The sequence below is a fragment of the Lonchura striata genome, chromosome 5 (assembly GCF_050655825.1).
Source record: "Lonchura striata isolate lonStrDom1 chromosome 5, ASM5065582v1, whole genome shotgun sequence".
In the NCBI taxonomy this organism is placed as follows: domain Eukaryota; kingdom Metazoa; phylum Chordata; class Aves; order Passeriformes; family Estrildidae; genus Lonchura; species Lonchura striata.
In genome coordinates this window covers 64,548,957-64,573,227 of record NC_140707.1, presented here as the reverse complement: position 1 = coordinate 64,573,227, position 24,271 = coordinate 64,548,957, and the positions used below count along the sequence as shown (strand labels likewise).

The following is a 24,271-nucleotide window of genomic DNA, read 5'->3' as shown; positions in this document are numbered from 1 at the left end:
CTTCCCCTCCCACTGCAAAAACCAAAACCCTAATTTCAGACTCAGCTTGTTAACTTTTGCAAATTAACAAATTTTATATATTCAAACATCACAGACTGTTAGAATTGTAAAATAAATGGTCCCACTAGGAACTGAGGAGCCCAGCAGCCCCCAGCAAGGTCAGGGCATGAGATAATTACATGTTCTTATATGAGGACAAATTTCCTGAATGCTTGAATTTGCCACTGCTTTTCAGCAAGCAGTTCTTACAGACACAAGCCAGCTTGCCAACTGCTGCTGGGAGATTAGACACAAACATGCAAACTGCCCACATGAGAGGAGCTCACAGAAATGGTCTGCAAGTTCAGCTGGGCTGGATGGTAAACTTGGAAAACCAGGATTGTGTTCCCACTAGAACACACAGCAAAACACTAATTTCCTTCAGCATTGGAGCATTTAGCCCAAAGCCTGCCTTCAGGCTTTACCTCTGAAAGCAGGAGTAGGGAAAAGGAGCACAGATTTGAAAGCACATCAAAAGTTGCTACTTGCAACAGCAAGAAGGAAACAGTCTCTAACTGAGGTTTCCCTCTCTGGTGTAAGAGCTCAGCTCTGCTGCCTCACATGAAAGCAAGTGAGGACCGAGCAGGGTTGGGGTAACACCACGTGCTGCATGTGGGGCACACAAACAAAACCCACATTTCACAGCTGTAAAATACTACATCCCCAGACCACTGCCCTTGAAACTACAGACATAATTCAAAGTAACTGGGATGAGCCCAAAGGTCAATATCACCAAAAAATCCCTGCTACAGCTTAGACACCAAAGTCACAGCCAGGTTTTCAAAGCATGAAACACCAAATTATCTTCCTGGACCTGAACTATTCTGAGAACTTGAAGCAGTTTGTCAGTGATAACTGCACTTAAATTAAATTATTTTGAAAGTACAGCTCAATCATATTTCTCATCTACTTAGAGTTTGCAGTTAGATTTTCTGTTCAGCTAACAAGAAAGAATAGAGAGGGTTTTTTCCACTGAAAAAGAGAAACAAAGATACAAGTTTTGAATCTTACCTGCAGCTACTGACTTCTAACTCCCAAACTAAGCAAGAGAAGAGGAGGCAGCGCAGCATCTGGATTCTCACTTAAGAAGTCCCTGAAGTAATACCCACCCATCTGTAACCTAATCCTTTCAGCGAGGAACTCTGCACAGAGTGCGAACAAACGATGACGAACAAACGATGAAAAGTCAAACTGCCAACAACCATCCTCAGTAATTACCCACAATTTTGCCTGGCACTGGCTTCTGCAGTGTGAGTGTATCCGGAGCAGTATTCTGAATTGAATTAAAGTCTTGACATAAATAGAATTTAAAAGAAAGAAGAATCATTGAATGTCACACTGAAATATATAATTAAATACAGACTGAGGTGAACAACATTTTTAAAGGATGCTTTTGGAGAAAGGAATATACTATCCCAGTGCACAAGAATCAATGTTAATGACTTTTTGTCTTAATTGTCCTTCCAAATCTCTGCTGTGCTGCTTACAAATTAGTTTTTATCTTACATGACATTGTGAAATATTCCCTAGTTATCTTCTATATTGACAAATACCTTGAAGGTTGATGCATGCTTTCAACTACATAGTAGTCATTGTGAAAACAAACAAACAAAAAAAGTAAGCACTATATTCAGAAAACCCAAAGAGTGTTCAATGCAATCAAGGGAAAAAAAAACAATGCTAATGATTTTTTTTAGGAGAAGTTCCCAACTATCTGACTAATCTCAAGGGAGTGAAAATATGAGCTTTAAGTCTTCAAGTAACCCTTGTTGTGAATTCATTCAGTCACTGACCTAATCTTATCAGAATATAAACAATCAAGGAAAAACAAACACAAAAACAGAATTCACCTGAAGTCCCATCTCTTGCGGGTTAAGGGTATCTGGAACCTACAATGTAGCTTTACTGTCCTTGAAAGCATTCCCCTGAACAAGCAGGAAAGCAATCCACATTTCCAAAGTGAGCCAAATGCACAGGCATTAGGAAAAAAGTAGGGCTGAATTCTATTCAGCCTCCTTACAGTAAAGTCTCACTACCTTTACGTGGAAGGTTAATTTAAGCCAGCAGACTGTGGCCCTCCTCCCATTCTATCTCCTAGCAGGATTTCTTCACATCTCCAATCCCATTATTCTGTTTCCAGCCACAACCTGAGGTAGTGCACACAGACATATCCCCCTGACTCGGCCCAGCTGAGACTCAACCCAATTTCTTTTCATCTCTGACATCCCAAAGTGTTTGGGGAAAAAAAAAAAAAAAACCGCAAGCACATTTTCTTACTTATATAAAAAAATTACACAGTATCTCTTTTAAACAGAGCCCATCTTTCTGACAAAAGCCCAGCAATACGATAAAGCCGCTCAAAACCGCGCGACCCCGCACTAAAAATGACTGCGCCATGTTTAGTTATTCGGCAGCTCCACTGAACTCTATTTATTTCCATTTCCTGCCCACTTTAATGTACTTCAGTGGCCTGCAGTAAAGTTACAGCAATAGGTGTCTGTCATAAAGATGAATAGTGCTATTGGAATGCATAATACAGTGGAAAGAGGAAATGAGAGCAATCTGGTTTATTTACATCTCAGGCTCCCATCAGCACCTCAGCCCACCTCCCAATGGCTTCAGCTGCCTTTCCTGTTATCTTGCTGTATAGTCCCCTGCAATGAGTTGGCTTTTAACCTCTCAGAACCAGAGGGGATGAGCTGATCTCCCAGATTTGCTTTCATGAGCTGGCAGAGTACTGGAGCAAACAGCCATGCAGTGTGTTCAGTGCAAAGAAAACAAAATAAAGGTAGTGGTTGCCATTTAAAATAATTAAAAGACACAAACAAAACAAAAGACCCCAAAGAGATCTGCTATCACCGGTAAATTTAGATCAACACATAGGAACCTGACTACTTCTGAAAAACAGTAATTACTGTTTCACAAAATATTACTTTTAATCTTCTTTCTTTACAATCTAATTAAATAGATATTTTACTTGCCTTTGCAAAATGTTTTTCTTAATTTAATCCAATTTTAACATTTGGTGTGTTCTATAAACTACACATCCAAACTAGTATGCAATTTTATGCTTATTTTTAATAGTGTATGACTTCATTTAAAATTTATGACTTTTAATTTGCATGTTTATTGTTGGTTTTAAGTAATCTTTTAATTTTCCCTCTTGGCTGTGAGGCTTACTATAACTTCACAATGTAAATTCAGTACTGATTTTGTTCATGTGAAAACACCATCTTCCAACACATATTGTGTCTTTTTTAATTTCCCTCTTATTTCTTTTATAAACCTTCAGAAGCAGCAGAAAGAAATTGTTGCATATTTATCACCACACAATACTTGGTGTCTGAAAAGCCTTCGTTTGATTCTACTTTCAGAAATAGCCACTTGGACAAAGCTGACTTTCAGAAATTCAGACAAAATCCTCTTGCAGAAATTAGACTTTTTTGTTTAAAAGATGAAGAGCTTTCCATGCCTAATTATTTTTTCTTTGAAACCAGGGTAAAAAACTTGGTTATCCTATGAACACAGTAAATCAGATTATAAAAACTCTGCCTATTACAGTTACAACTGCATAAAATGTCACAACTTCTCTTTCCTCTTCAAAGCCAACCAAGTGTGCATGGGTTAGAACAGCTCCTTGGGAAAACGATGCTATCTGATGTCATCACACTGAATGCCACCAACTCCACACACAGTCTGAGTTCTGTGAGGCTATCCAGGTAACAGAACAGCTCTGAATTTCAGCACAGGGATGAAAATCAGAGCACAGCACCACTACACAGAAACATGCTGCCTTGTCAAAATGCCTTGGAAACACCAATTCTTAATAGCATTTTATGGGAAACAAAAGGCTGCTCCTACTATTAGAATTCAGTCAACAGCCTGTGTTTCCAGAATTACAAATTGCACTGTGAGCCTGGGGAAAAGGACTTCCTCACTGATGAACTCTGCCCAGCAGCCCAGCCCAGCCAGCCCAATGGACTGGGAGAGGAGTCACGCCCCAGATGAGATCTTCAGCATGTTTAAGTGATCAGAACTTCATTTGTCCCTGTAGAACTGTGCCCGTTTGTATCAGACAGACCTCTGATGAGGGAGTTCAAGAACAGCTGGACACCAGCCACAGTGAAAGCAACTCTAACTTAGAAAGCCTGCATAGGAAAAAAAAAAAAATTGCTTGGAACACTCCTCTATATACAAACCCTACCACTGCTTCAGTCCAACCATCTGAATCCAATTAACAGAACACTGAGCGGCAGAAGTTAGGGAGTGGACACATTTTCCAAATGAACATCATTAGCATAATGTAGATTTAAAATCAACTATGGAAACCAGCACTTGGCATTGGATCACACTCTCTTAGTGTCTCATTCACTTGCTCATTTTATCAATTATTTGGTAAATGAATATTTGAAGACCATACAGAAACGATTTAGCCTTCACAACCAAAAGGCTGCCCATTATGCACTCACTTGCAAGCAACAAATTATTGTATCCACTGCACAGTTAGCACACCATGCAGTTTTTATTATTACAAAAGTGGATTGCACTTATTCTTCATCTTAATTAAGTTCCACTGCATCAGTTTGACTGCTTCACAAAAAAAAAAAAAAAATTGTTGGCTGAAAAATTTTGGGTTTACATCTGAATTTAGGGAGAACTGTAGTGGAGTTGAGTTTTAAGTTTTTCTCCCTGCTTGGACTTCAGGGAAAGAAAAAGAAAAAAAAAATGGAAAAAACCTAACAGGGATGAATAGTCAAGGAACAATGAAGAGCATCTGTAACTCCTCAACCACAAGCTGGCCACACTCTGCCTGAAGAGTCTGCTTCAGCTCCTTTGCTTACTAGGTGGCATGTATGAGACACCACCTCCCTCTCCAAACTGCTCATCCAGGAGCTCTTTAAAGTGGATTCTTGGACAGCTTTTTTTAATACCACTCTTCAGCGGCACAACTTCAGCAAGGAAATTCACAAATCTGCTGACAGCCACCTTGTGGTCCTGTGCCTTCAATATCTCTGGACTAGGATGGAAGTAAGGTCCATTGGTGTTTCTCAGTTTCACATAAGATGCCAGGGCATAGAAGTAATTTATCTCACTGCTCACCCCAGCTTAAAAACTAAAAATAAATATTCAGATCCCAAGGGATTTCTGCAGGTGGAGGACATTGCCCAAAGAATTGAGTGATCCTCCTATAGAATCTCATTAGGGTGAAGTATGATCCCAGCCAGATAAAACACAGCTGGAGACAGACCATTTGAGGCATGTCTACAGGACAAATAGCAGTTTAAAAAACAAGAATGTTGTGGGAAGTTAAAGGAGTTTGGTTTATTTAGTTTAGAAGAGTGAAAAGTAATCAGAGTCCTCCAGTACAAAAAGTGGTTACAAAGAGACTGGTGACAAATTGCTTTCTAGATCCACTTGGGTAAGGAAAATATGAAATCATTCTACTTTTAAGCAAAGAAAACTCAATAAAAACTATCAAAGGTGAGTGAGCACAGGCAATTGCTACACAATGTTGTTGAGAAATCTTGTTCTTTTGAAAATTTCTAAAGAGCAGGTGAAAAACATCTGTGGGAGGTGATCAAGAGATAGATGACCCCATTCCAGAGGAGAAAGCTGGACTAACTTTTTAAAGATCTGAAGTTTGTTCCCCAGCCCTATGATACTAGTTTTGGGAAGATGGGTAACTTATCTGTGCACAGAGTCTGCTTGGGTCCAAGGGCCACAGACTTCAAAATATTGCTCTACTTAGATGACTGTTAGTTACTATTAGTAACCTACACTATCTTGCTCACAGCAAGATTTCCAACTTGCATCATTCCTGTATTCATTTCATACCTCTTCTCCTAGTTGTGACCCTCTATACACTTTGAAAAATTCTTCTACCAAATACAACCCATCATCACCACACTCAAAACTTTCTTTTATCATTAATTATGCTACATTTTATATCCCACTTTCAATTTTCATTTACAAAGTATAGAAACTATATTTCTTCCATTTCAAAATATTGCTACATTTTGTTCCCTACATCTTTAGGGACCAGTTTTAGGACTCCAAATGAGATGCCTAAATTAGAAGGTGCAAGTCCAGCTAATCCTATCTGTCCATCTCAGTGGACATCAGGTACAAGTGGTGTCCCTCAGGGTCCATATTGGGACTGGTGTTATTTAACATCTTCATTAAGGCTGATCAAGGGCAGCCTCAGCAGATTTGCAGGTGACACCAAGCTGAGTGGTGCAGCTGACACACCTGAAGGACAGGGTGCCATCCACACCTGAAGGACAGGGTGCCATCCACACCTGAAGGACAGGGTGCCATCCAGAGAGAGCTGGACAATTCCATTTGATGGGAATCTCATAAGATTTAACAAGACCAAATGCTGGTGCTGCACCTGGGTCAGGACAAGCCCCAGTACCAATCCAGGATGGGAATGAACAGAGTGGGAGCAGCTCTCAGAAGAAGGGCTTAGGTAAGAATTGCCTTTATCAAACCGACAAACCACACTCATGTGAATGGAATGACAACAGTCTGGTGATGAATATCCACCTGTAATCCTCTTGTTAGGAAGCCCTGCAGTGGTCCTGTGAAAACTGCAAGATGTGCAACATCTCACCATTCAAAGGACTGGTGTAATCAAAGAGGAGCAGCTCCCTTTGCCCAAGGTCTGTATTCTACAAACATAAATCCGTGGGGCTATGCCCGCAGGCAGACAAAAACCCACTCTGCCCATGCTCAAAGCACCTCAAAAGCCATGTTAATAGGGTTTATAAACTCTGCTAAGGCACAGGATGTAAACATATTAAACCCATGGGCAAAGTGAGCTTATGTCTGCCTATAACACATGCACACGTAGACATGCCCACAGATGATTGGCAAAAATACCTCTGCAAACTCTTTCAGGCTCCTCACACACACACAAAACAAGCCTTGTCTCCTGAGACACAGAAGCAATCAAATACCTGGCAACAGCTTTCAAAACCCTTCAAGCCAGATCCTATTAAAACCAGCAGCTAAGAGATGAAAGGCACTAGCTCTCCTACCAGTCACATTTAACAAGGCTCTTAAACATTGACTTTATCTTACGTTACCTCTGTAGAAATTCCACAACTGTAGACAATGCCTAACATCATAGGATACATTTATGTTTCCATTCAGTTGAAGGCACTACATAAAAGGATGTTTTTATTTTAATTTTTGTTCTGGGACCTTGGAAAAGAAGCTGCCTCATCACCTGCTGGAAAAGGCCAAGTACAGAGAGGAAGAAAGGGTTCTTTTAAGAATAGAAATTATAGCCCCAGAGTGAGACCTGGGCCATTAAGAAATCCATGGCAACATTCATACTGAATGCAAAGTCATAATATCTCCCTCTAAATTGAAATATCCCTGTTCCTAATTTCAAATTAGCAATGAACTCTTTCACCAACCTGCCTCTCCATTTCATAAAATGCCCATGAAATGCATATGTGCAGTTGCTGGGTGATGACTTAAGTTACATCTTGGTGTGAAAACTTCCCCATTCTTTTTTAAACAAGGTTTTCTGGCATTATGTGTCAAATTTGCAGTGAATCATTAAAAAAAAAAACCGCTGACATCCAAGTTGCCTTAGTATTATCATTACAGATGCAAATACACATTTTAAACCAGGTGTGTAATCCTTGCTAACATCCTTATAAAACCTTAGTTTGTCATATAGCCCCCATTGTGGACAGCACTGAAGCAGTTCTAGAGATCATCAGAGTTAAAGGGCAGTGAAGATAAGTACCTTGTCCCACCTCCTGCACATCACAGCTCTCCTAATTTTAACCATAAGAAGTAGTGAACCTGGCAGGCTTCTTTAATGAAAATAGATGTTTTAATATTTTAAGAAACCCTCACTTTTATTTAAGCTCATGTGTCTTCCAGACCCCCAGTACTTCTAAAAAAAATAACATTTTTAAAGTACATGGTATATGAATAAAAACCACAATCAAGCAGGCAGGGACAGCAATTGAGGATATAAATCCAGAACTGACACACACTACTCTTTGCTCCTGTGACAGTTTATATCAGCAAGGCCAGAAACCCTGCTCCCAATGGTCATCTTGTAAAATCCAAGTGGCTGATTCCAGGACCTTCAGCACCATTCCAGATACTGACTGTGCACTGCTAATATTTGATGTATGCTTGCAGCTCCAGTCTAAGAGAAAGCCATTATGCAGGATATGCTCAAAGATGTGTGTTTTACTCCATAGGGCTGATGCTGTGATTCATGGGGAAAACCTGCACAGAAGGCACAGGCTGGGATGTTACTGCTCCAGGTTCCATCAGCAAACAGTCACTGAAATAAATTAACATCAGCATCTCATAGAAGTTCCTGCATGAGAGTGTTAGGCAAGATCTATTCAAGACTACAGTCTCTGGAGCAATTTATCAGAATCAAAGGTAAGCCAAAAATGAAATAAATTAAAATGGGGCCAGCTAGAATAACAGCAGCACAGCCAAGTAGCAGCCACATGACAGCCAGAGGGATCTCCAGAGTGGTCAAAACAACTGTCCACAGAGCTTGCCAATGAGCCAGATGCTGCTGCTGGAAGAAGGGTAGTGTTGATATAAACTCAGAGATACAAGATGCTTAACACCAAGAGCAATCAATCTTGATGGTTCCCACACGGCTGCCAAGTTTTGCTTTTATGCCACAAAGAGATGAAAACAAACTTCATAAAGCACATGTAGATCCTACATGAGAAACTTCCTCCACCCTCCCCTTACAACTCAGAAACAAACCCACAGTTTGGGTGTAGCTGTAAATGACCTGATGCTTTTCCTGAGTTAACAACAGAATCAGGAAAGAATATCATTGGCTAAACATTGCACTGTACACACCCTGCCAGAAAACCAATGAACTTATCATACTGTATAGGAAATTCCTATCTTCCACATCAATTAGTGACCCAAGAGTGATTGATTTTATAATCCCAAACTTGACTTACAAAGTGACTTCCTCTGGGGCCAATTTTCCATTACCCAGCATGTGGAAAATTGCATATGGTCAGTGCACTATGAAAACCAAGGAAAAATAAGTGCTATTTAAACCCCAATTCCACCATGCCTCCACATTCTTGCTTTCCTGAGGGAGATGCACTTTTGACAGTTACTTCCTTTCCCTGCCCCAACATCCTATCTGCACCACACACCAGCTGGGCACTCAATCAAAACAGAAACAACAACAGGAACTAGCAGCTATTCATTACAATAGGATCAAAACATTTCTAGGCACTAGTGCTTCACCGAGTTACCAGCCTTGAAGAGCTGCCACAATCCTCCTCTTCCCTCCCACCACAGACACCATCCCTGAAAGTGGCCCCACTTCAACTTGAAGGAACACATTTTGAAGATCACAGCTTTTGAATCACAAGCCACCTCTCATAACTGCAGGAGGCAATAGAACTGGGCAGCAGAAAGGTGAGAAAATTACATGGCCAACAACCCATGCTGCTGTTTGTCCTTTATTCCAATCAAATTAATGTTAGCTCCAGTCTATAAAACCAGGATTGCACTGCACACTAACTGCTAGGGTAATCACAGAAACAGCACCACAATATGATTACTGGGTGCTAATTATATCTTATAAAGAGTTAAAGACAATCAAGTACATGTAATAAAGATTTATATGCAGGTTTTCACTGACTTGAAACAGCTTCATACATTAGTAGGTTAACATTACTGCAGGAACAAAGCAAACAGTTACATCTACATGATAAAATACATGAAACCCAAGAGCCAGATGTTAGGTCCTTTCATCCAGGAAGCAATTATTTAATTCCTGGGAAAAGATGATCTCTCTCATTGTTTCATCAACACATATCTGAGAACCAATCCTGGCACTCTGGCCTGGTCTGAGTACAAATCTGCAGGACTGCACAGGGTCATGAATCAAGGATCTCCTTTTCCTGCACTGCCATTGCTTCTGGGCAGGGAACACAGAGCATCTGGAGATATCCTTGGTCCATATCTCTATCTCCCCCTTCATGCACAAGAGCACAGACCCCAAGGAGGCTGTAAAGAAAGACTGTGCTTCTCCTCACACTCCTCCAGGACAGCCAGTTCTCCCTGGCTAAGCACAGCAGGGAATGCCAAGGAGCTGTCCACGCTCTCCACCACAGTTGCTGACCTCCAGCTCTGAGACACCAAGGGTCCCTCAGCCACCAACTAAGGGCTGCTCCAAGCACCATCAAGAACTGCTGAACTTTGGGGAGCATTTTGGCCACACCATCCTCATCTGTTGTCCATCCTCCCAGATAACAACACCCACCACCTCTCCAGAGGTGGACAGTCAACAGCCACCAGTAGCACCCAGCCAAAGATCAGAGAATACTTGATTACACGGGACCCTACACCACGAGCACTTCAGCAGTTTTGCTAACTACACTACAAACAACTTAACTGAAAAATCACATCCCTCTGCAAGGTTACTCCCAGGCTGCCACTGGATAAACCAGCCTGAGCATCCCACATGTAAGGTGCACTCCTGAACAAGGCACAACAGATAGGAACACTTAATAAACACAGCCATTAACTAGCAAACATCCCTGCAGCAATTAAAAGTTTGCAAAGTACTACAACATACACCTGGTTATTGCTCTGACATCTGCTTGGGTTTTCTGTGTGTTTGTAAGTGGGACCAAACAGGAAGATAATTGAGTTTATGGGCATTTCATGACAAAAATGACAACAAGGTACTGCTAATTGTTCATGAAAAATGGCATAAAAACTCAAATGAAGCACATGTAGTGTTTGAAATGCTTAAAAATTACCACATTTTATAATGAACCATATATGACCAAATGGTGTTTCTCCTACTAAAGAATAAAATTATTCTAAACTAAGGATTTCATCATAAAATGAGAGGAAATTCACAGTCTGAGCAATTGCATATTGTGCTGAGCACATTATAAGACATATGGCAACTTTATAATGGTCGTGGGGGATGAAGAGGTAGAATTCTGTTGCAGATTTTGAATTTAAGACATTTCACATAAAATTGCATCTCAGGAAACAAATTAATTGTTAAGTGTGCATCCTCATAATGTTGTAGACAATATTTGGCATATGTAAGTATGACTATCTCAAAATATGAATGCTATTGTTTTAGAAAGGCTCCAAGTAAGTTTTTAAAAAAATGTGTGAAGGCATTATCCAAAGTAAACAAATATAACAAGATCTGCCTTAACTTTATACAGAATTACTGCAATATTATTCAGCTACAATATGTTATACAGTGTTCACAAGTAAATGCCCCAATTACTATTGTAAGTCTGTCATTTAAATAGTTCCTTCCTGTTTAAAATGTGGAGAGCCAAATGCATTTTCCCACCACTAGGTATTGTGTAAGACTCCCTTCTCTTCCAGCAAGCTGGCTGAAGATGGATGAGCTTCCAAACTGATATCATTTTTAATTACGTGTTTTTCTCTCATTACTAATTTCCTAAACACGTCTCTAATCTTGCAGTGAAATCTCTGAGCGCAGTAGGTGTAGCCACATACATCATGCTCTTGAAAATTAAAAAGAGATAATGATCAGGACTGCCATCACAACATAACCTGAAACAAACAAGATACACGAGAGGTGATACATATGTGTAAGACTCTGATCTCAAGTGTTTCTGGAAAGCAGTGGCAATTGGATGGTTTCCATTCTTCCTGGAGCCCCTCTCGGGGTTAACACAGCTGGCAGGGTCTAGGAGAGGAAGATGCTTCAAGCCACCTCCCGCCTTGCACTTTCCACCTGGCATTTACAAGCTTGTGATGCCAAATGCATTTCCAGCCCTTCCCTCCCTTCCCCTAAACCCTGCACCAAGAATCACTGTGTGCATCAGGAGCCAGAGCAGCTGCTCCTCTGCAGAAGATGCACTCGGGTGTCCCAGTTCCCTCCCGCCATCGGGGCTCCACCAGCTCCTTCCACCGAGGCCAAGGTCTCCTGAAGGGGCTGCCTTCTCCAGGAGCACAGGAGAGCAGAAGTGCTGGAGACAGGTAGGGAGGCAGGTGCCCAGGCACCAGAAGGTGCTGCTGCACTGAGGCTCTCCTGGCAGGAGCTGGGGCTGTGTACACACCTGTCAGCTCAGGTCATTCCCATGGGATCCCCCTCATTCCTCAGATACCTCTCACTACCTGAAAGGCATTGCACAGCTGAGCTGCAGCATTCTTTAACCATTAAACCAGCAGGGCAAAACCGAAGCTTTTTGGGGGTTGGGGGGGGGGGGGAGGGAAGCAAAGAAAACAAAAACAAAAGGCTTTCTTCCCAGCTAAACACTTCACACACCAAATTCCTAAGGGAGTGATGCTTTCAGCACATCAGCTGCCTTCTCATCAACTGACACTTCCCAAATAAAGGAGGAAAATCCTAGAACTGTTCACAGTGGCTGACATTTAAGGAATCAAATAGAGCAAAACCAGATAAATCACAAGCACTTAAATAAGGTTATATCTTCTAAGCAGTCTTAAGATATGTCACAAGTACAGTTCTGCCTACTCTCAAAGAAAAGGGATCTCTGCTGTTTTGCAGCCAAAAAAGACAAAGGTAGAGAAGGACTGGAAACAGGCTTCAAGTGCACACATCAGATTAATGCTCATAAAACCAGTGTATGTCTGAGGAACACCAACACCAGGGCTCAGGTACATATGCATGCAAGTCACTCGTCTGTAACCGCAGGCTGATCAAAATGCATGTGCTAAATGGGGTAAGCTTATCTAAAAATGCACTACTAGCTGAATTGCCCCGGGCCCCTAGGGAGGCCTGCAGCACAGTGTGAGTGGGCTGGAGCTCTCATGTTTTGCTGTATTGACACAGGCTGCTGTAGAAGCTAGATGATGGAAAACCCTCACTATTTCACATTGTTTTCTCAAAAAAAAAAAAAAAAAAAAAAAAAAAAAAAGTCCACAAAATTTTATCCTGTTTTCTTTTTTACCTGCTATCTATCCACTGACCAGGATCAAAAGCTCTAAATCCAGACTTAACTTCCTCAACAACTCCATGAAGAAATTCCTACAAGAACCCTGGTTTCTCTTGAAAACTAACACTTCTAAACCTTACTCAGCAGAGGGAAGGAAAAGGTGGAGGATGCTCCCGTTTTCTCCTTCCCACAGCATCTTGGGAGGACCATAAAGAGGACACCCACAGACCCAGCTCCACCAGACCTTTGCTTTGCACTACCCACCCCTTGGCTGGAAGCAAGTGCCCACCTGGGAGTCAGGGCAAGGCTGAGCTGCACAACACAACCCCTGACCTTGGATGGGAGTTCACCTTTCTTGTGACTCCACTGGGTTATGACTGGGCTTCTATTCCTCCTTAATTCTCCTTAATATTTGCTGACACCTCCTTTACAACCAGAGGGACAGGTTCTTTACGAGAAGCTGTTTTACCTTTGCCAGTTAATGTCTTAATCCACAGATTGAAGCAGGTCACATTATCTACACTTATCAAAGACATTATGCTTCATAAGCTATTTTTCTGCTTCAGTAAGGAACAAGCACGTTTTATTTCTTACTGTGTTTACCCATTAGCTCACTGAGCTGCATTATTGTTAGTCTTTCTGAGGCTCTCCTAGAATAGGAACGCATGAAACAGGATTTCCTCCAGCTCTGTGCACCTACTTACTCCAGAGTCATTAATGACATAGGACTGGATTGAACAAAGACTTAACATCAAATGAGCATTCAAAACAGCTGGGAACAAAAATATATCTGCCTGGAACACTGCATCTGTGTTTTGTCTTTTGAAAAATGCCAATGAGGCGAAAATTCGCTTTCAAGAGCACTTTTACAGGGATGTTTTCCTGAGAAAAAAACTGAATACTTGCATGTGGGACATGTATCCCAGTGGGCTCCAAATTAGTTTAGAACAGTTTTTATACATAAATCTGTGAATCTCTTTCTGGAGATCAGATGTAACTTAACTGCTGTCAAAAGGAATTCTGCAGAAAAGACCCAGGAGCTGCACAAGAATCCTCCAAAAACCCAAATCTAAATTGTCTTTCATGTGATAACAAGCAATAGCTGAAATACCCAAGGGCAGGTAACTATCCTCAGAACTCAGCTCCGAGGTTTTTAAGATACCTATAACCAATATTTTAAGGAAAGCTTACAGATATTTTTCTTACATGTGTACATGTAAGAAAAATACAAGTTACACTGTTCCAGGATTCGTAGAAAATAAGGATACTGCTCGGGTTCAGTGTTTAGCACCCAAAATAACTTTGGCACTCTGTTAAAGACCTGTGTATGGGTGGAGTACACAAAAGCAGTGGCAGCCAGCAGGATGGGGGGGCAATGCAGGGATGCATGAGGAGAAACACCACAGGCTCGCTGCAACGCTGTCAGCTCCCACCTGCCCCAGGACATTTCCTACCTCTGCCTACAAACAGCGATCCTCCAGCCACTAAGTAAACAGCCTTTGAAGATAACAAAGCTTATTCTAATCCCCCACTGATGTCACTCCTGCACTGTACTCAGCTGAGCTACAAAACTCTCGGGTTAACTCACTGCACAGACCACTCCAAGCATCACTCTTGGGTTAACTCACTCTGTAAAATCAGGATTACCTTAACTCAGTTCTTGCACAGACTTCAGAAATCCTGTTCAGGTACAGAAAGAAGTTCGTTTTTCACACAGTGATTCTATGTTTTTTCTTGTTGAATAACCAGACATTTTTCAGCTCACTCCTTTAGCAGCAGGTGGACCATTTCTTACCATTATGCTTAGTGACACAGTTTTCCCAAAGAAAGCACAAGTACAGCCTCTTGGAAGGACAGAATGCCATGGACAATTTTCTAACACTAGCAAACAGGACTGTTGATCCAGTCACAAGAAGGAAAATCAGACTGAGCCTGGACCAGTGTGGTGTGGTTCTTGGAGTGGTCCTGTCCAAGGCCAGGAGTTAGACTTGTGGGTCCCTTCCAACTCAGGATATTCTATGATTCTAGCAAGAGAAATTAAAATAAAAATCATAAAAATAAAACAAAAAAGTAGAGACTTCCAATTAATCACCTCAGAGGACAATGTCTTTAGGTTCTCACTTGTGTTCACTTCCTAGGGTTATGTGTTCTGCATTTTAGTTCTTTAACACTTCTCACTGCACCCAATCTTCCAAGAACCAAACCCTCCCACAGGAATAAAACACTCAGTGAAGAGCTCAGGGTGAGTCAGGAAAGCCAACCCTGCATATAACACATCTTCTGTGTCACCAAAAGACTTGGCAATAAGAAGCAGAAACCAAACTAAATTCTTACAGCACAAACAGAGCTATTTTGCTTTTGAGCTGCATGTGCTTATGAGCAGCCATGACCAGAATAATAAAAGAACACACAGCACAAAGCTGAGAACGGGAGCTCAAGTTGTGCCTGAATATTCACACTCCCTGTCAGTCCCAAAAGCAAGGTTTCTTTTGGAAAGCCTGAATATTGTCAGCCAGGGTTTTTTTGCCTCTTCAATAAGCTACATCATAGTTATAACAAATAGATCCTGGCAGCACTTCCACACACATACACATAAACAGGTAATTATGTTCCCACTGAACAGAAAAATGAAGAGGACGTGCTGGAGAAAAGCAGATGGAGGTAATGATACCAACAGAGAGAGATGGATTTGGAACACAGACATTGACCAGTTCTGCAGTCTGGCTTCCTCTGCAATTCACCCATGTAAATCAACTGAAACTGCACAAAGCAAACAGGCTTCATTTTCCACCTGTTAACACAGGTTATTGATTCCACTGTCAATAAAAGAACCACAATGCAAACTGCTATGAAATGAAAATCCAGTGTCGCATGTAACCAGAGACTGAAGCAGGGAGATGTACATTCAGGATGATGTATTGCTGAAAATACTCTTCCCTAAAAGCAGCTATGGCTCCCCAAAGGGTTCTTACCAAAGACATGACTGCTTCCCACTGCCAGACTGCCCTCAGGGAGCCAGTAAGGCTCAGCCAAGGTGCTGCTCCTCGTGATCAACTGAGCAAATGCTGAGCACAAACTCCACCTTCCACACAAAAATCAGAGAAACCCATTCATAGTCTGTGTTTCACAAGATGTCAGCATGAGCAACTCTCTCAACCACACAAATATTCTTCTAATCATCTGGCTCTTTGTGGATGTCTCAGATTTTAAACTTGACTAACCAGGAACTTCAGCAGAGGTCAGTGAAGCAGCAGTAAGGCTGCACGAGGTGGCAGGTTAAAGCATCTCATGTGTACAAGAGTACAAGCATGAAATTCAGAAAGGGCCCCCAGGGATCCCAATGCAAGACATGAAGATGTAATTAAAAACCATAAATCCATCAAACGAAAAATATGTAAACTTAATGTATTAACTCATATATTTTTCTTCCTTGAACACATTTGTCTTACTCTACACTCATTTGGAGCACACAAATAAAAAATTGGAAGTATCAGAAGAAATATTTCTTAATATGTTAAAAAGTGAGTTTCAATAATAAATGCTTTTTACTTTATTCTTACAGGTAATTGCCGAAAGAAGCTTTCTCAGCAGTCTGCTAAGATTCTGTGCATATTATGAATTATTTCAACTGTATCTCCTCTTTACAAAATCCACAAAAGGATGCTATCCTACAGTGTTTCCATGCCACTCAATCATCCACACAAAATTACCCTTGTGAGAGCTTGTTGGAGGAATGTCAAATGTATTTGCCTGCCTTTGCAACAAAATCTTCAGAGAAAGACAAATAGCTCACAGTGTAACTTGTGTAACTTTAAACTAACACCTGAACATTTTAACTGCAGATTCTGGGTTTAACCTTGAATTTCAAGCTACAGGCAAAATAGTTATAGGCCAAATCCTGCCTCATGTTTCACCCACAGCATAGTTTTCAAGGTGTCTTACAAAAGCTCTTCAGTACCTGTAGGTCATACTAGGTCTAAGGCACATCTGCTAGAAAGGGTATTTGGGAAAAATTAGCCCTTCCATCTTCTGCTCACTGACCAGAGAAACAGCACCAAGTATTGCCCAGAAATGACAGTGGCAAAGATATTTGTCCTTCACTTCCATCCTTCGAAGGCCAAATTTTGAAGAGCAAATTTGTCTCTCATCATTAATGAGTGTTCTCTTGGAACCAGGTTTCCCAGGGCCACACAGCAGTACAGAACACCATGGGTGACCCAAAAGGAGTACAGCAATTGAAACAAGGATGGCCAGATTTCCTGATCATACAAGCCACTTGTTGCTCCTCAGGTTTCTGACAATTGTAAAGATTGTCACATTACACAGAGTCTCTGGAGACTGGCTGGCATTGTGCCATTGATCTCAACCACTTCAGCAGTCTCACCCCTGCAAAACACTCAGCAGCAGCACCACTCTGCTGAAGGCCATGGGAGGTACCCTGGGCATAGACACCATTCCTGAATTCCTCAGGAGCCACATAAAAGCCATGCAAAAGCACCAGACAACCCCTAAAAATAAATTTTTACTTGATAAAGCCATATGCAAGCTGTAGGAAACTGCTGTAGTCTGAGATCTAGGAGAAAAGCAGCAATGCCAAAAGGAGTAAATACATGCTACAACATACAATACAGTGAGAACAACAAAAGGCAATAAATACAGACTACAATACAAACTGGGTATATTTAACATCCCAAATGAGTTCAAAACACTGACCACTTACAGTATAATCAGCACTGATAAATTTATACACACAGACAGCAACACAAACCACATTGTTACAAATGGTATGTTGCAATAAAACAGGAAACACATTTAAACATAACCTTTTGAATGCTGTGAGAACCAGGACTAATGTTCTCTTTCCCGGTTCATGCTGAAAGCCAAGTCAGTGCCCAGCCTGGCCAGAAGTATCACATTTCAGTTTTGTACAGAAGGCCCCCATCCCATTCACCCAGCAGTGTAAAATCCCTCAGCAACATCAGGGGAAGATTTGCTAAGAGCAAAACAAAAATTGATCATCTTCCCACAGCTGTCCAGTGTTTCAGTCAATCCTGCACAGGTACTGATGTTTGGCAATAGCAGCCCAGCCCCAGCCAAAACTCTGAGCAGCTTGCAAATTCCAGGAAAGCTGATCAAGGACAATTTTCAAACTTGACTCAAAGAAGGAGGTAGTACTCACCTAAGCCTCTTTTTGTGAGCAAGAGCTGAGATTTCTCTGATTCACTATACAGCAGTCAGACTCTTGGTGATAAAACAATCATGCAACAATGGCATTATGCTGCCTAAAATAGGTGGATATATTTATACTAAATATTTTTTGTCCAACATGAAAATGAACATCTGCCAGCTATGTCTTAAAAGCTCAAGCAGCTTCAAAGCAAAGTCAGCCCAAAGAACTACATGCCAAAGATTTACATCCCTTTTAGCATATCCTAGAAAAGAATAGATTACTCCTGCTAAGTGACATATTCCCAGCATATTCCAAATGATAGCAATAATAATTTGAAGCCTTGCTCTTTAGTTCATCTATAAAATTCAGCTTTCTTTCCATTTAAAACATTTTAATGAAAAACTAATAATTGGTACACCTTGGCATAAAACTTCAGCAGCAGTAGGAGAGACTGAAGCCACTGAGAGCCTCCAGTTAACAAAGCCACATCACATTTCCACAAGGCAGCTTTCCAGTTCCATCCAGGGAGGCATCGTGCAGTATGCAGATAAAACCTTTTTAGGGACTACCAGCACAGCTCTAACCCCTGCTCCCTGAGCTGATCTGACACCTGCTGCTTACTGAAACTCCAACTGAACACACACCACAGACCTTCAGACTTCTTCCACAGCCTCACCACTCCTCTCCTGGTGAGCTAGCAGATTTTCAGGGCTACCTGTTACTACCTTTACACTTTACCTGAAGTCTCCAGATTTTTTAGCTCTTTCTGCTGTTGCAGTTCCAGAAATCCCTCCCCAACACCTGACCTGAAAATTCAGCTGGAAGTCACAGAGTCCACTATTTTCTGTGTCCCTGTGCTATATATTCTGATTATGCACATTACAGGAGAAACAGCTCTACTTACAGCAGTTGATGATACTTAATACCATAAAAGCAAGAGAGAGTCCCCACCACAAAAAAAGTTTTTACTGCAAATGAACAAAAGATGGAAGCATTTTCTCTTTGCTGAGCAAAGGAGAAATTAAGCCCGTGGGTATTAATCTGCTTGCCCAAATTCACAAACTCAGTGACAGATCCAGGGATTAATTCAGATTTTGCATCCCTGCAGTGGGACAATTCCTGTTAACAGAGCAGGAGGTATGATTCTCCTTCAAGTAAGGCCCAAGTTTTCTCCCATAAGTCACTATACAAGATTAGTAGCCACTTTGAAAAGAAGACCAGACAGGTCCCAATCACAAGCACAGCCAGCAATAGACAAGATTCCCACCTTACCAATGATGCCTTTCACTTGGGGAAATACTGGACACATAAATACAAAATTGTTATTCCAGTGCTGCAGGTCTGCAGTCAGAGAAGGAGACAAATCCAGACAAGTTGAATTCCACTGATTTCCAGTAAGTAATAAAGAGCAGATACAGTACTTCCAACTGGACAGCTGCCTGCCCTATTCAGTGTGACCAATATCCAAATAGAACTAGTTCCTGAAGGTAATCCAATGTTGAGAAAGGCAACAGATTGGCATGAAAAAATATTTCATAAAACATGTAGACGCTTTCAGAGAGGTTCTCCTTGTCTAACCAGGGTGAAGCAAAATCTCTGCTTACTTTTCGTGACAAAATATTAATCTGCCAGCTGAAAACCCAGGGAATAACTGGCTCTTTCCTACATCAGTATCTTCACTGTGGCAAGAACAACTCAGGCCCAAAGAGTGCAGCTATTTTGGGGTACCCGAGCAGCAGGAGACATGTGCAACAACTGTGAACGTTGTGGGTAATCCTGGTCATGGAGGAGGGGAAAAAAAAAAGAGAAAGAAAATCCTGGTGGTTGCAGTCATCCCCACTCCTATACCCTGCAGTGCCAGGTCACAGCAGCAGCCAGGGATGAGGAGGAGGATGACTACTGCCTCCAACAACCTCACTGTTAACAAGTCAGAGACTGGGATCACTGTAGGTGGAAACTCTTGGCAAAAACAATAAAGCAGCTACTACATATTTCAACAGGTTCAAAGTAACCTCAGATGTTAGGAGCAGATGCTCTTTTCCACCCCCTGGGATTTTGAAATGGTTTATGTGTTTCCTCCCTTTCCCCTAATAGGGCAGGGTGCTGAAGGAATTAGCCAGGGAGAGAGCCAGAGAAACACTAATTACCCTCAGCTACCCAGGAGACCACAGCACCTCCAGCTAATTGTGCAATCCCCACTCCCCACTTCAGATCCCCCAGAGAGAAGGTCTCTTGCCTCCAGCATCCAAACTGCAAGATAATCCCTCTCACCTGTATTTTAAAAGAGCATGGTTGAAAATCCTAAGTGTCTAAAGCAAAGTCACAACTATCAGTTTCTGCAGCCCATCCTGTCACACCGGGAACGACTGCGCCGAGTCCACGGAGGGGACTGCTCGTGTCAACACATTTGACACAGTGCTGCCACTAACCCTGTCATTAGACTGCACATGTACCTGAAACCCACATCTGAGCTCACTGCCTGGAGCACTCCACAGCCAAGTGTCTGCAAGAGTCCCTCTCACAAAATTAAATATTAAATGTGCATCTTAAAAAAAATGCCCCGTAGTTTCATATATACTAACGAAGACATTACTTTTCCACTTACATATTTTTCAAATGTTAAGTATACAACATTTTAAGGTGCATTTAGAAGAGCCTTAATGCTTGTGAAGAGCCATGAAAATTGGATTCCTCTAGAGAGCAATCTTTAAAAGACATCTCTCCCACTCAATTCCCCTTATCCATATTAACCCAGATGCAGAGACCTCCCCCCAAAATAAAAGAGCCCCTAAGTAACAGAGGAGCCCAAACTTAGCCAAGACTCAGCTGTGTCACCATTGTGACAGCCAAATTCCAGACAGTAAGGGCTACCCCAGAATTAAGGGTTGACACACTAACAGAAAACAATGGGCAGGAACTGCTCCTAAAAGCTTACATCAATTCCACATGCACCTCAAGTGTTGCAGGAAGCCCCCATATGCTCTGAATCCTTGTTCTTTCAGGGAAGCACGACCCTGCAGGCAAACACTGAGGACACAGAGCCCTCTCCCAGGGTCCTACACTGGCTCCTGGAGCACCCACCAGTGCACAGTGAGGAGACAGGTACGGGCAGCAGGGATCACATGAGCTCTCCTTGCCTCAATTCCTGCTGATACCAGGCCATCAGTGACCATGGGGGGAATTACAAAGCATCCCTGACTCTCACACATCAAGACTACAGACCTCAATCCCATGCCTGTCCTCTCAGCCTGGTTTTCCAAAGCACTAAGAACTACTGCATGGTCCTTCTCTCTATCCTTACTACAAGCCCTTCTAAACAGCTTTTGAACCTGTCAAATAATCTAAAATTAAGGTGGAAGGCTCAGAACAAGTTCCTACAACTTCCACAAACTATGGGAGAAATTGGGCAGTATCCACATGTTATTAATTGCTTGGCAGAAGCCAGAAGTCCAAGCCCTAGCTTACTGTAATCCAAACAGTGTGTGCAGCTATAGAGAAGATGCTGCCTCTTATGAAGTCATCTGGGACGAGGAGGGAACAAATACAGTTCAACATCCATCCTACCAGACCCTCCTTCCCTAGTTCTGCTGCTGGTGGGAACATGGGAGGGTTATTTAGCACACAGGAGAAGCCCATAGGAAAGAGCCTGCCCATCCCAAAACTCTGTTCTGTATCTCTCCTTCAGGTGATGCAATCAGTAGCACACACAGGTGTGCCACCAAGAGACCATCACTTTGAGCAGAAGGAGGAGTGATGGGAGCTCAGTCCAGCAGCACTGCCTGGCATTTGCACAGCTAAGACACATCCATGTAAACAGCACGTCTAAAGCCACTGTCATCTTCCCTTTTTTCCAAGAGCACCAGCACTCAGAAAAGCTCTTCCTCCAACTCTGGCTGGTGTAACACTGAGCCCTGACAAGGACACAGCAGGCTAGGGCTTGCTTAGCTCTCTCAAATGATTCATGGTTCATCAGCAACAAAGGCATAACCTTGTCCTGGTCACTGAGCTGGCAGCATGATCCTTTGTGCCCAACTGCAGTTTACCTGGGCAGCTGGGAATACAGGACTTTTTAGGTATTGAGGAACAAAAAATTGCCAACTCCACCAGCAAAAGAGCCACATTCTCTCTTCTTTGTCCTTCAGGCCCTTGGAAGCCATTCAGTGGTGTGCCCGTGTAACACACAGTGCAGATAATGCAACAGGGGTAAAAATTCAAAACAAAACAACAGAACAGGGAAGAAAAGAAGCTCTTAAAAACTAAGACAGCAAGAACTTCCTGAACTCAAGCTATAACACAAAATTAATGTTTCTTCCCTGTTTAATTGCCTCTAGCACCTGCCTGCACTGGCAGCAGGGACAACATAAACTGCTCAGACTGGGGGTGTCTGGGGTGAGGGTGGATGGGGACAAGTGAAATGTGGTGTCTTAATCCCTGGGCTGGAGAAACATGATCATCAGAGCTAATCACTTCCAAAGTGAACTTCTGCTGGTCTTAGCCTCCTTTCAGTACAGATAAAAAAATTCTTCTCACACAGTATACCTGGGCACAAACATTACTTTTCTACAACCAAAATACTTACACCAGTATAAATCCCTTCTGTGGATGTGTGTGTGTATTCCTAACACCAGGAAAGCTTTTTTCCTCTGCTCATAAGGGATTAGCTAAAACCATTTTGCAGTAGCTTTAGATCCTTAAGAGTACTGCCTGTGCCAGAGGCAGCACAGAGTTTACCTCCAGAAATGCAGCTACAGGAGCACATCTCTCATATTGAACAGTCCCTGCCTCTCCACTTCCTTCTGGAGTTACACACCTCAGTCTGACATACACCTCTACAGAAATGACAGCATGTTTGGGTTTCACCTAACAGGGGCAATCACACAAATTGATTAATTAGCATTTGTGAAACACAATTAAATATTTAGGTGCTAAGAAATATTATTACTAATTTAATCTACATCACATTCAGTCCTCAGTGTCTTCCTGAAACTGCCAACAATGATGCCAATTAGTGGTAATTGTGGTTTGTGACAAGGCTATTTGCCAATTGGGAGTGAAACACAGACCACCAACTCATTTCCCATGGATTGTCCCACAGCTGCCAACAGCAACAACTTCCAGGCAGAACAACCTGCTCTCCACTGCAGCCAGAACTCTGGAAGTAGGAGATGTTGTATCCCATTACCAATTCTCCAAAGACACAGCCTGCAAAACTTTAAATTAGGGATAAACCAAGATACCTTGTTTTTCCCTCCTACATTAGTTCAGTACATGACCCAGTAACTGATGCCAACACTGCAATACCAAAATGTTAATCTGGGATAATTTCAGATTAAACTTTACTTGGCTCCATCCACACTTAATGAAAATCACATTTTGATTCACACACAAGCCTCACTGTGGTAGAAAACTGTAAAGGCAGCAGCAGTAAACTGAAAGGAATTGAGAGTGTAGGATGCAGTAAATCTTGAGCTTGGGAGACTGTTTAAAGAGTTTAAACATAAGCAAGGAGGTGTATCTTTTTATCAGCTGTCCACAGAGATTTGGAGGACTTTGAAGAGACACAAACAACTAACAGTATTCTGTAATCAATGCACATCATCTGAGCACTGAAACTTTAAATTATTTATATATTTTAAATAGGTCTAATTGAAAGGATAGCAACACAAACTGTATGAATCATAGCCCTCTCAAGTAATTAGATTTGTTATCCCTGCAAACAGTACGTCGGTTTTCTATTCTAATGTGAATTCAATCCCTTGTCAGCTGCCCCACGCATGATAATACACCTCCACTCTTTCATCAGGAAAGATATCAACAGCAGGAAACTAGCCCTTCTTTCATCTCTGAGGCACCCACCCACCTTTCCAAAGGGTTTTCAACCAGGTGTGGAAACCTTTCTGAATCTGTGCTGAAAGATCTCTTAATTATTATGGCAAAGGAGGTAAATCCTTTGAGAGCAGCATGCTCCAAGCAGTAGCCTTCTGGTATTTACTCATCCAGTAGTTGCTTAGTTTGACAGAGCATTAGAAGAGCTTGTAGGAAACTTTGGACTTGCATTGTATGGGCATGAAATCCTTACAGAGAGGAGCTGCTTTTTCAGATGTCTTGTTATATAATTATACAAGAGGGGGGG

General features: G+C 41.9%; 1 protein-coding gene across 7 annotated transcripts in view; it reads right to left on the bottom strand.

Moving 5' to 3' along the window:
* KIF26A (kinesin family member 26A) overlaps positions 1 to 24,271 on the bottom strand; it is a 95,767-nt gene that overhangs the window by 66,658 nt on the left and 4,838 nt on the right. Inside the window, exons 1-2 of one of the 7 annotated variants that reach the window (XM_085582309.1) lie at positions 6,339 to 12,274; positions 1,051 to 6,288 (exon numbers count right to left, since the gene is read on the bottom strand). The exons of 5 other annotated variants lie outside the window; for them this stretch is intronic. The gene's annotated coding sequence lies outside the window, so the exon portion shown is untranslated. Of the gene's footprint in view, positions 1 to 1,050; positions 12,275 to 24,271 lie in introns of those variants that run through there. One more of the 7 variants, XM_085582308.1, reaches the window with a different exon arrangement.